Source organism: Dipodomys merriami, unplaced genomic scaffold (assembly GCF_024711535.1).
Source record: "Dipodomys merriami isolate MVZ:Mamm:240054 unplaced genomic scaffold, mDipMer1.0.p SCAF_45, whole genome shotgun sequence".
In the NCBI taxonomy this organism is placed as follows: Eukaryota; Metazoa; Chordata; class Mammalia; order Rodentia; family Heteromyidae; genus Dipodomys; species Dipodomys merriami.
The window spans coordinates 11181905-11192878 of NW_027206013.1; positions in this window are offsets into that span (position 1 = coordinate 11181905).

Consider the following 10974-nt stretch of genomic DNA (forward strand, 5'->3'; position numbering starts at 1 on the left):
ACAACATGAAAACGTGTGCATTACATGTGGCCTGCTTTCCTGGGTTGGGGGAATATTAACGGAGTTCTTATTCCAGATATCATTAAAAAACTGATCCCAAGCAGAACACTGGTGACTCATACCTGCAATCCTAGCTGTTCAGAGGCTGAGACTTCGAAGATTGCAGTTTGAAGTCAGCAAGGTGTGTGTATTGGGGCAGGAGCAGGGGAAGGGAGTCTATGAGGCTTCCTATGCAGTTAGCCAGCAAAAAATGTACCAGACAGGGCAAACCAATGCAGCAGTGGTACTCACTAGACACTATGTTGAAGATGAAGTATACAACTTGTGGGTGGAGAGGGAAAAACTGTGAGAGAGCAAGGAAAGGGTGTAAAAAGAAATGTACTCATTACCTGACTTGTGTAACTGTAACCCCTCTGCACATCACCTTTATAACAATCAAAAATTAAGTTAGCTGGGCATTGATGGCTCAAGCCAGTAATCCTAGCTACTTAGGAGTCTGAGATCTGTGAATCACAGTCTGAAGCCAGCCTGGACAGAAAAGTCCCTGTGAGATAAATCTCCAATTAACCATGAAGAAACTGGAAATAGGGCTGTGTCTCAAAATGATAAAGCTCTAGCCTTGAACAAAAAGAGCTCAGGGTCAGTGCCCAGGCTCTGAGTTCAAGCCCCACAACTGACTAAAAAAAAAAATTTTTAAGCACAATCATAGTGAATTTTATTCTGAGCAGCATTTGTTTCCTCCTTGGAAAAGAACTTTATAGTTGCCAAAAATAAATAAATACAATTGTGACCTGCGTATGCCAGCAAGTGCTGTCTTTAGGCAGCAGTTGATTTGCTCTGTGCCCATAACCTCACTGGTTTCTCATCTGATTTCTAATGTCACAGAGTGATCAGAAGACTTGTGCCTGCACCTGGGCTGGCCTGGCCTTCACAGCGGCTCCTTTTCTGACATTACAGGTTGATGCAAGAACAACTGAAAAGCCAGGCTTCAGTGAATCACACCTGTAATCCCAGCTACTCAGGAGGCTGAGATCTATCATGGTTCAAAGCCAGCCTGGGCAGGAAAGTCCATGAGACTCTTATCTCCAATAAACCATCAGAAAACCAAGTCAGGCTAGAAAGGTGACTCAGTGGTGGAGCACTTGCCTTGCATGCATGAGAGACTCTGGGTTCGATTCCTTAGCACCACATACACAGAAAAAAGCTGGAAGTGGTGCTGTGGCTCAAGTGGTAGAATGCTAGCTTTGAGCAAAAGCAGCTCAGGGACAGTGCCCAGGACCTGAGTTCAAACCCCAGGACTGGCAAAAGAAAAAAGAAAAGAAGTGGCGCTATGGCTCAAGTTGTAACCTCACGACTGACAAAAAAAAAAAAAAAAAAAAAAAAAAAAAGACTAACCGAAAATGGATCCACTGTGGAATCACTTGCCTGCAGGTGGCTAATCTAGATGGGGTGGGGGTGGTCTCTTTAGTGTGGACAGTCTGCCCGGTCCTGGGTACTGCTGATTTGAGGACTAAGGTGCAAGGGGATGAATTGATCTGCAGATACAGAATGACTCTATGAATTCCTTCCAAATATCTGAGCTTTGTAGGAGAAGGATGTGGTTAGGTCACAGTAAACATGTGGGGGTGCTGTGTGTGACTTCTGTTTTGTGTGTGTGTGTGTGTGTGTGTGTGTGTGTGTGTGTGTGTGTGTGTGTGTGACTTCTTGTGTGTGTTTCTACATTCATATTCCACTTGCTATCAGTGTCATTATTCTCAATTAAATACCATCACCATTTAGCTATTGTTATACATGTATGTAAATTAATCAGATTGGGACTGGAGACGTGGCTCAACTGTTTGAGCGTTTGCCTAGCAAGTGAAGAGGCTCCAAGTTGCAGTTCTAGTATCATCAAAAAAAAAGCAAATAACAGCATCAGCAAAAAAATTATGTTTAAGAAGCAAAAATCTTTTGAGAAAATGTAATAAATCAAATGCAAAAAAAATAATCACTTAATGTCATGTAAATCTCAATGAATCAAGAAAATTTATCCTAGCCCAATCCAGGACAATATTACCAGAGGTTAACAAGAACAATGTGTGTTTCATAATCTCTACTGATGGACCAGTAGTATCTCACTTAATCAGAAGACTCACCTGACATACGCTCTCTGTATTTCCACATGGCATTTGGACAGGCCAACATCCTGCACCTTTACACTGTGTGCGTGTCCAGGTCTTCTGTGTGAAAGGCCTCAGGCTCCATCTCTTAGCAACATCCTCAGCACAGAGTGCAGGGCAGGGCCTTCTATGCACTGCTGTAGCTCCAGGCCATGCAGGCTATGCCTAGTTGTTCCTCCTGACCATAGCCTGAGCCAGGCGTCTCTACGGACTCTGAACCAGGGGTGCAGGGTGAGGGTGCCTCCTGAAGACAGCAGCTTCCCACGGATCCTTTTGCTCTCATGGCGTCTAGACAAGAAGTCCAGGCCCTGCTGATCCTACTGCTCTCATGGCTTCTAGACAAGAAGTCCAGGTCCTGCTGATCCTACTGCTCTCTTGGCATCTATATAGGACATCCAGGCACTGCTGATCCCACGGCTCTCATGGCTTCTAGACAAGACGTCCAGGCACTGCTGGTCCCACTGCTCTCATGGAATCTAGACAGGACTTCCAGGTCCTGCTGATCCCGCTGTTCTCATGGGATCTAGACAGGATTCCAGTCACTGCTGATCCCGCTGCTCTCATGGCATCTGGACAGGATGTCCAGGTCCCGTTGATCCTGCTGCTCTCGTGGCGTCTGGACAGGACATCCAGGCCCTATTGATCCTGCTGCTCTCGTGGTGTCTAGACAGGATGTTCAGTCCAGGCACTGCTAGATCTCCAGGAAGGCCTGGACACTGACCGCACTGACTTGGGGTCCCCAGGTCCTCATGCGGTACTTGACTCTTGTGCCTGTGGACGGGGAGGATTAGAAGAGTGATTGGATCGGGCCCCAGACTACTTTGCAAGGACATATCCCGGGAGTGGAGACCAGGTCTCCTTGACCAGTATGATAGCAAATACCATGTCTGTACCAACCCAATTATCATTAACTTAATAAAGCGGAACTTGCAGCGCCTCAGCCAACTAGCTATATTTCACATCTCTAAGCTGGCATGTGTCTCTAATATGGAGAACACAATCCCATCCCCTCTTGGGCTACCGCCATGAAGACTGCCCAACTTTTCATGGAACCCATAAACTCAATGTGCATATGTCAGACTTAGGATTCCAGCTTGGTGAGAATAGAGGTGTGAGCTTAATGTGTCCAGAGAAAAGGGAATTGAAAGGTGATTCCTTCAGGACAGAAATCACTTGAAGGCACTTGCTGCAGGTATTTACAGTGCCTTTCTTTCTTTTCTTTTTTTGAAGGATTCTGGGTCTAAAGTGCCCAGGAAAGATCTGAGAACCCAGAGGAGAGACCAGAGCAATCTTGTGTAATTGACTGTGTTAGTTTTTTCTATGCCATCTCACACAATGCCTGAGGCTCAGTACTTTATATAGAGAGTTGTGTTTAGCTCACAGTTTTGAGAGTTCAAGAGCCACCTCGCCCCCCAGACCTGGAACCTTCCTGGCTGTCCTGATGACCCCCTTGGCTCATGAAAACATGTATGTGTTCATGTGAGAGGGAGAGTATCAACTGAGAGAATGCCCAAGATATTTGGAGGCCTGGTTTGTATTTAAAACACAAAACTCCAGGGGAATTAAGCAGGCCTGGGAACACAACATTATTCTCTTCTTTAGAGTGATTTTTCTTAATGGCCAATTACTTTCTAGAGGCCCCACCCTCTGAACATCTGCACCATCTCTCAACAATGTCATATTCAGGACCAAGCCTCCATCATATAGATGTTTGCCATCAACCAACATCTAAATCCTATGTAGGACCGAACATAAACTCAACTGATTAGAAGGAATGGGTGAGGTGCTCATTATAATGATTTTTTTTCTCAATGTCTGTGACTCCAAAGGCTAGAATATGGACACTGATATGATTCCAATAATGAAGACAAAGATTGTGCAAGTAGAGAGACCCCCTGGGCCAAGCCCCCATGGGAAGGGTTCTCAGATTGACACCCCCCCCACTCCGGGCCGGGCCCCCAGATGGGTTCCTGGGCAGGAGGAACAGGTTGCACTTCTGCTCTGGAGAGGGAAGCAGGGGGCACAGGATACAAACAACAAGGAGCATGTGCTTTCTTCCTACTTCAGTAACCTGGGGAGAAGTAGAGGAGGATGGCAGGCCTCCAGCATCCAGTCTCACGTGCTTTGCTAGTTCAACACAATGCTCCCCACACACCTGGTGCTTCCCGCTTCTGCCCCTGGCACACATCTCAGCCTGCGTACCAGGCATTCGTACTGGGGCCTTGGGCACTGGAACTCATGGACAGGCTCTCAGAGAACAGGCCTGGATCTCAAGTGTTGTGCCTCAGGGAACCTGGACACAGATGCTCCCCTCACCTGTACCAAGAGGTGGAGGAGAAGCCAAACCTTCTGCTTGGAACTCTCAGGGCCTGGTGGCAGCAATTCAGTTCTGCCATTTTTATCCAGTATTGGCGGAGGGTGTGGTGAGTTATAGAATATATCCAGAGGCTACCTAATCCACACTTCTCGGTCATTCTGGAGAAGCCTGATGAGCAGCACTTCCTCCATCAGTCATTTCCCAAATCCTAGGGCTCATAGAAAACCCTGAAGTTACTTCCATTTGAGCTGCTTGTGTACAGCTGTCCCTTGAGCCCCTCCAGGTCAAGGCAAAGAGTCATTGAAGCTGGGGTGAAGGGAATGGCAGCACACACTGGCCCTCACCATTCAACTGGCTGCCTCTCTTCTCCTAGCATTGATGGAATCAGGATGGAGCCTCTGGGGAAGAAGGTCCAGGGGACCCCTGCCTCTCTCACTCAACTACTTACTCCAACAAAAGGTCCCGCCAAGAGCCCCTACCCCCGCCCTTAAGTTGTCCCACAGGAAATGGAAGCGTTGCTGGTTCCGTACAATTTCCATCATAAAGTCACCTGGACATGAGATTCCCTTGGCCAGTTTAGGGTTGCAGGGAGGATGTGGACAAACCATCTCACCTCTGAACTAGTCAGGGCACAATATCTCCCAGATTCCTCAAGCTTACCCCATATTCCAAAATCTCATTCAACATGGTGGTTGGATCCAGTTTCCTCCTCCAGGTGACAACAGGGCCCCAAAGCTTCTCTTGAGAATTAGGATGGTCTGGTTATGTGATGAGTAGTAAGGAAAGGGGAAGTGGTGATCCTTGACCTTCCCACCAGTTTTTCCCCACAGTGGAGAACCTTCTAAAGATGGAGGTTGACCAGGAGAAGGAAAATTGGCAGAAATAAGGAGAGATAGAGAGAGAGATGGAGCTTAAGAAGGGAGGGAGGGAGGGATGGGGGGAAGTCAGGATTAAGCAAAGGTCCCAGACACAGTGGTTTCCTCTTAAAGAAACTGGACCTGAGTACCACCCTTTGGGACAGTGGTGGAATCTGCTCTGGAAAGGAGCCCTGGAAGTAAGGCATCCTGCCCTGTGGGCCTCAGGTGACTGAGGCTCCGAGACAGGAGCACAGGCGGGAGAGTGCAGTCCTGAGGGTGGGACGCACGGTCCTAGGAGGAGACAGGAATCCACCTTCTCCTCTGGCATTTCTCAAGGTCACTCCATCACTGTCGCTGCCCTTGTGCATACAGAAGCCTACTTCAGTGGTTCTGAGGGAAGAGGGAGGGAAAGGAGGAGGGAGGGAGAGAGACAGAGATGGAGAGCAGCAGAATGCATGTCATTCAATTCCTATTTCCATCTCTTTTGTGTCTGATTTCTTACCTATCAGCTCCACCTTTGGAGCTCTTTCCCATGTCCCTCTTTTCTGTCTCTTATGAGTTTTGCTGTAGGCTGTGGTCTCATGAAGATACTTGAGACCCTTGGATCTTCAGTGTTTGTTCAACCTATTGCTTTGCCTATGGATTCTTTTTTTTTTCTTTTGGCGTATGTCTGCATGGACTCTTACCACGGAGATTACAGCATTCCAATGCTTTTAATAGAAAAGTATGGGCCAGATGCTCTGATAGTATTCCATAAGGAATAAGCATAGACAGAGAAAAGCACTCTGGGAAACCAATCATGTTTTGCTTAAGAGACTTATGGGCCATGGCAGGGCCATGGCTCCATCCTGTGCTTTGGTTTTTTCTCGTTCTGGCAACTCCATCACTCAGCCGTCCCATTTCTTGTGGTTATCTTCCACGGCTGGTATTTCTCTCCAATCTCTGACAGTCTTTTGCACCATTTTCTCTTCAAATATTGCTCTCTCTTTTGCATTCTTTCCCTGTGAGGCTCAATCAACCTCTGCCTTGAGTTTCTCCTAGTTTCACTGTTAAAGTGATTTCAGTGTTTGCTTATTCTCTCCTGATCCTGTCCCTTCACTTCTGAACTTCTCTCATTCCATTCAGTGATGCTTTTTCATGCTACGCACCATTTTCCATAATGGCTTTTTCCTTATTTTGGAAAAAAATGACATTATCCAGTACATAAGTCCCATCAATACTGAGATCCTTCGTGTTTGGTGGTGCCATTACATCATACTGATTCATGGTTTCCCCAACATTCCATTGGGTGGAACTGGCATCAGTGCTTCTCTTGCTTATTTTGACCTGAAATTTATCGTGTAAGCCTCAGGATTCACCAGAGCTTTTCCAAACTCATCACATGCCTTGTACCTGTCCTGCCATGATCCTCCCCCATGATCCCTTCATAATTGCTTCTCCATGTCAGGCCTTTCTTTAAGGAGACAACTGCTATCATAAGACAAAGTCGGCAGTCCTTCTCTGTAAGGAGCATTCATTTCCTGAATTGTGTTGCCAACTCAGTTATCAACTGCTATACACCCAAGAACTTTATCCTTCCTTCCGTTTTATTTTACTCTTCCTACTGATTAGTATTACAACCTAAGCGATAACGGACTTTTCCTTTCTTTTGCTTTATTTCAGTCCTAGGATTCCTCTTTCTTCAAACATTTTTGAGTCGTTTCATTGTAGAGCATTACTTGTCACTTTGTATCTTGGGGTATCCATTTTGGCTTTTCACTGGGAGAAAAACTTATTGTTACAGAAGGGCTGTTAGGTAGTTTGAATCCTTTGGATTTCCAGACATGGATGTACAGGATTGTAGCTAACATGGCCCACAATGTGATCTGATTGGCAAATGATTTTTGGTTAGGTTCACAAACACATAGCAGTTTGTATCTTGATGATTTATCAAGGTCACAGCGGTGCCAAGCATTTTTCTCGACATTTCTCTATGGTCTGCTTTTAAAGGCAGCCTACTAGAAAAAAATACCTTGTAAAGAAAAAGCTCTTTGATTTTCTTGAGTTTTAAAAACTACGGTTATATGTGTATATGGTTATATACACAAATGTGTTTCAGCCTTAATTTTTTTTTTTTAAAAAAAGGAATCCTGTCACTGGTGGCAATTTTTATGAACCTTCAAGGGCATTGTATACTGATGGGATCATCAGACATAGGAAGAAACTATCTCACTTAGATATGGGGATTCACTTTGCTGTGGGATCCAAGCTGTTGAACTCATAGAGGCAGAGAGCAGAACAGTGGGGGCCCAGGAGCTCTGGATTAGGAGCTGTTTGAGCAAAGTAAAGGCTTCAGAAGTGATGCAAGAAAAGCAACAGGTAAAGGCCCCTACAAAACACGATACTGTACTGTGTACTTAGAATTTCCTGAGAGTAGATCGTAAGCCTTTTACCCCCCATAGAGAAGGTGGGGGCTGTGCCTGGTGGTGTGTGAATTCCTTCCATGTAATAATTGTGTCACCATGTAAATGTACATGAAGACAATTTTTGTGCTCCAATAAAGTTTTTTGAAAAGCTTCAAAAATGAAGCCTAGACTTCTGTGATTTTTTTTTTGGGGGGGGATGGGAAGTTGGAGACTACACATTATAGGTATAATGACATCTATATTTGTAATAATCAGATTTGTCCAGTTTTGCTACAGCATACCAAAGACCTTTAACCACTTTCCTGTCAGTCAAAACAACCTATAGCTGGTTTTCCAACTTGTGAATCATGGAGTCTGTCACTTGAGCCCAGGAAGCACTGCTGTTGTGAAGTGTCATTGTCTTATCTTCATTAACAAATTTATGTTTTTCAGCCAAGAAAAAGTCCATATGATTTGTCAAGAAATAATAGTGACCAAGTGCTACTTTGGTACTACAAAAAGGATGCCACTGGAAGTGTTATTTGCAATAGCAAATTTGTGTTCTTCCTCTTGTATTTTTATCATTTGTATCCCATATAAAGAATGACACAATGAAAAGAGCCGGGCATTGGTGGCTCACAAGTGTAACCCTAGCTATTCAGGAGCTGAGATATGAAGATCATGGCCCAAAGCCAGCCCAGGCAGGAAAGTCCATGTGACCCCTCTCTCCAATAAACTACCAAAGAGCCAGAAGTAGAGCTGTGGTTCAAGTGGTAGAGCACGAGCCTTGAGGTTAAAAAAAAAAAAAGCTGTGTAGTGGGTAAAGAAAATAAATTTCGACTTGGTGTGGTGTTGTGAGCCTCTTACTTAATCCCAGATTCTCTGGAGGTAGAATTCAGGGGGATTGGTTCAAAGCCAGTAAGGACAAAAAAAGTTAGTGAGATTCCCATCTCAACAAAGAGGCTGGGTGTGGTAGTTCATGTCTGTAAAAGAGATAAGCAGGGAGCATAGGTAGGAAGATTATGGTTTGAGGTTGTTCCCAGGCACAAGTGAGACTCTGCCTGAAAAAATATCTAGCTAAAGCAAAAAGGGCTGGGGTGCAGAGTGCTTTGCTGTGAGGCTCTGAGTTCAAACCCAGTCTTGTCAAAAAAAAAAAAGGGAGGTAATAAAGGAAGGAGGGAAAATGGAAAGAAAAAAATCTAAAATGAGGGGAAATGTCTTATGGACTCCTCAGTAAACTAAAGAATCACTGAACTTGAAGATACATCGAAGGAAATTTCTCAAAGGAAATTTCTCAAGTTACAAATACAAAAAAATACTGAAGAAAAACATCATTTAGTGGAGCCAGAGATTGACAGAGAGGCGTAAGAAGCATGTAAAATGACAGTGGATGGTAACTTTTTTGAGACACACCAAACCACAGGTCCAGAAATCTCAGAGAAAACCAGGCAGGATAAATACCAGCACACTGAAAAGTCGGTGTATCCTATTTAAACGTCTGGAAAATCAAAGACAAGGGGAAAAACTTTGAAAGAAGCCCCAGGAGGAGAAGCCATCTTCCTTGATGAAGAAATGAAGTAGAACTTACATTAAACTTCAGAAATCATGTAAGCAATGGAAAGAAAGAGTTAAATGCTGAGAGGAGAAAAAAAAAAAAAGAATCTGACCTACTGTGGAGCTTCATGTCCATTGAAATGATCCTTCTAAGGCAAAGGGGGAAAATTAATGAAGAGTTTCTAAAATAAAAATGGAGTTTTTGCTTATAGATCTGCCTTGTGAGGACATTAAAGGAAGTTCCCAGTGAATTAGTGCTATTTCTATGGAAATTAATATGGCAATTCCCCCCCCTAAAAAAACAAAACCAATCTAAGAATAGATCTGACCTTATGAGCCCACCTTACCACTCTTGGGGAATATATCTAATGGGGTACCTATCAATATACCAAGAGAGATATCTGCATATCTGTGTTTATTGCAGCCTTGTTCACAATAGTCAAAATTGTGGAAATAGCCAGGGAGCCTCACAATTAGCAAATATGGATGGCATATATATGTATATATATATATATATACATGTATACAATATGTACGTACATAAATATGGAATGTTTCTCTACCATAAAGAAAAATGAAGATATATCATTTGCAGGAAAATGGAACTGGAAATTATGTCAAGAAAGGTAAGCGAAGCTCCAAAAAGCCAGCCGTGGAATGTTCTCACTCATTTGTGGAATCTAGACCTAAAATGACGAGGGGGAGGAGAACTACAATAATCACAATCGGATTTAAATGTAAACAGAATAGTCCAGGGATGAGGCACCAGCCACCCTACATCTCTGACTGATGCTTTTCTCCTCTGAGAAATACTCACCACCTCAAACCTGAGTGCCCCTGGCCCTCTGCCATCTGTGGAACTTTCTGTAATGGTGGGCATGGCCTTCAGCCGTGCCGTCCCCTAGGGGAGACTCATGATTTCTGTTTAGAGAGCCTAGCTCTAGAAGGAAGACGCTGGTTCCCCCAGAGAATTTGCAGCCTCCCCCAGCCTCCCCAGTGCCCTTCAGGGTCAAGTCCAGGTACCTGACAATGACCTTTACAAAGACTCTCCATACTTATTGGTGCCCCGCCCACCAGCCTGGCCTGGCTTTTAACCCGTTGCTGGCTGCTTGAGAGTTTGTGGAAACCAGAGCTTTCCTCTCCATCTCCAGAGCGTTTCTCCCCCAGAACGCAGAGACATTCTCCTGCTCCTCACCCAATCCCAATGTCCTCACCGCGCGCTTTGATCTCCCCGCTCCCACCCACAAGTTGTGGGATCTCTCCTGGACTTCCGTGAGAAGGGTTTTTGGGAAATCCTGGCCGCCTGGGTTACCTGCACACAAGAAATGCTTCCCAGAGACCCCCAAAGGGAATTCAGGGAGAAGGGAGGCGGAATCTCCAGGGAGCTGAGGGGTGAAGACCACCCTAGATGGGAGAGGAAGGAGGGGAAGGGGCGAACTGTGTTCCTCCTTCTCCTTGGTATAGTCTCTTGTTTTTGAAATCGGTAAAAACAGGACAAACCCCAGCCTCTCTGTTGGGAGGGTGATTACAGAACATAGATATGGTGGAGCCCCAAGGGGCTGGTCAATGTAGTTTGAGAAGACAGGAGTGCTTGTAAGGACCTGCTGGGGCTGGCATGGCGCAGGTGAATCCCTCCATTCCCCGCCCCCCCTTCCCACCCATGGACATGAAATCTGAGCCTGGAGGAGAGGGAGGGTCAGGAA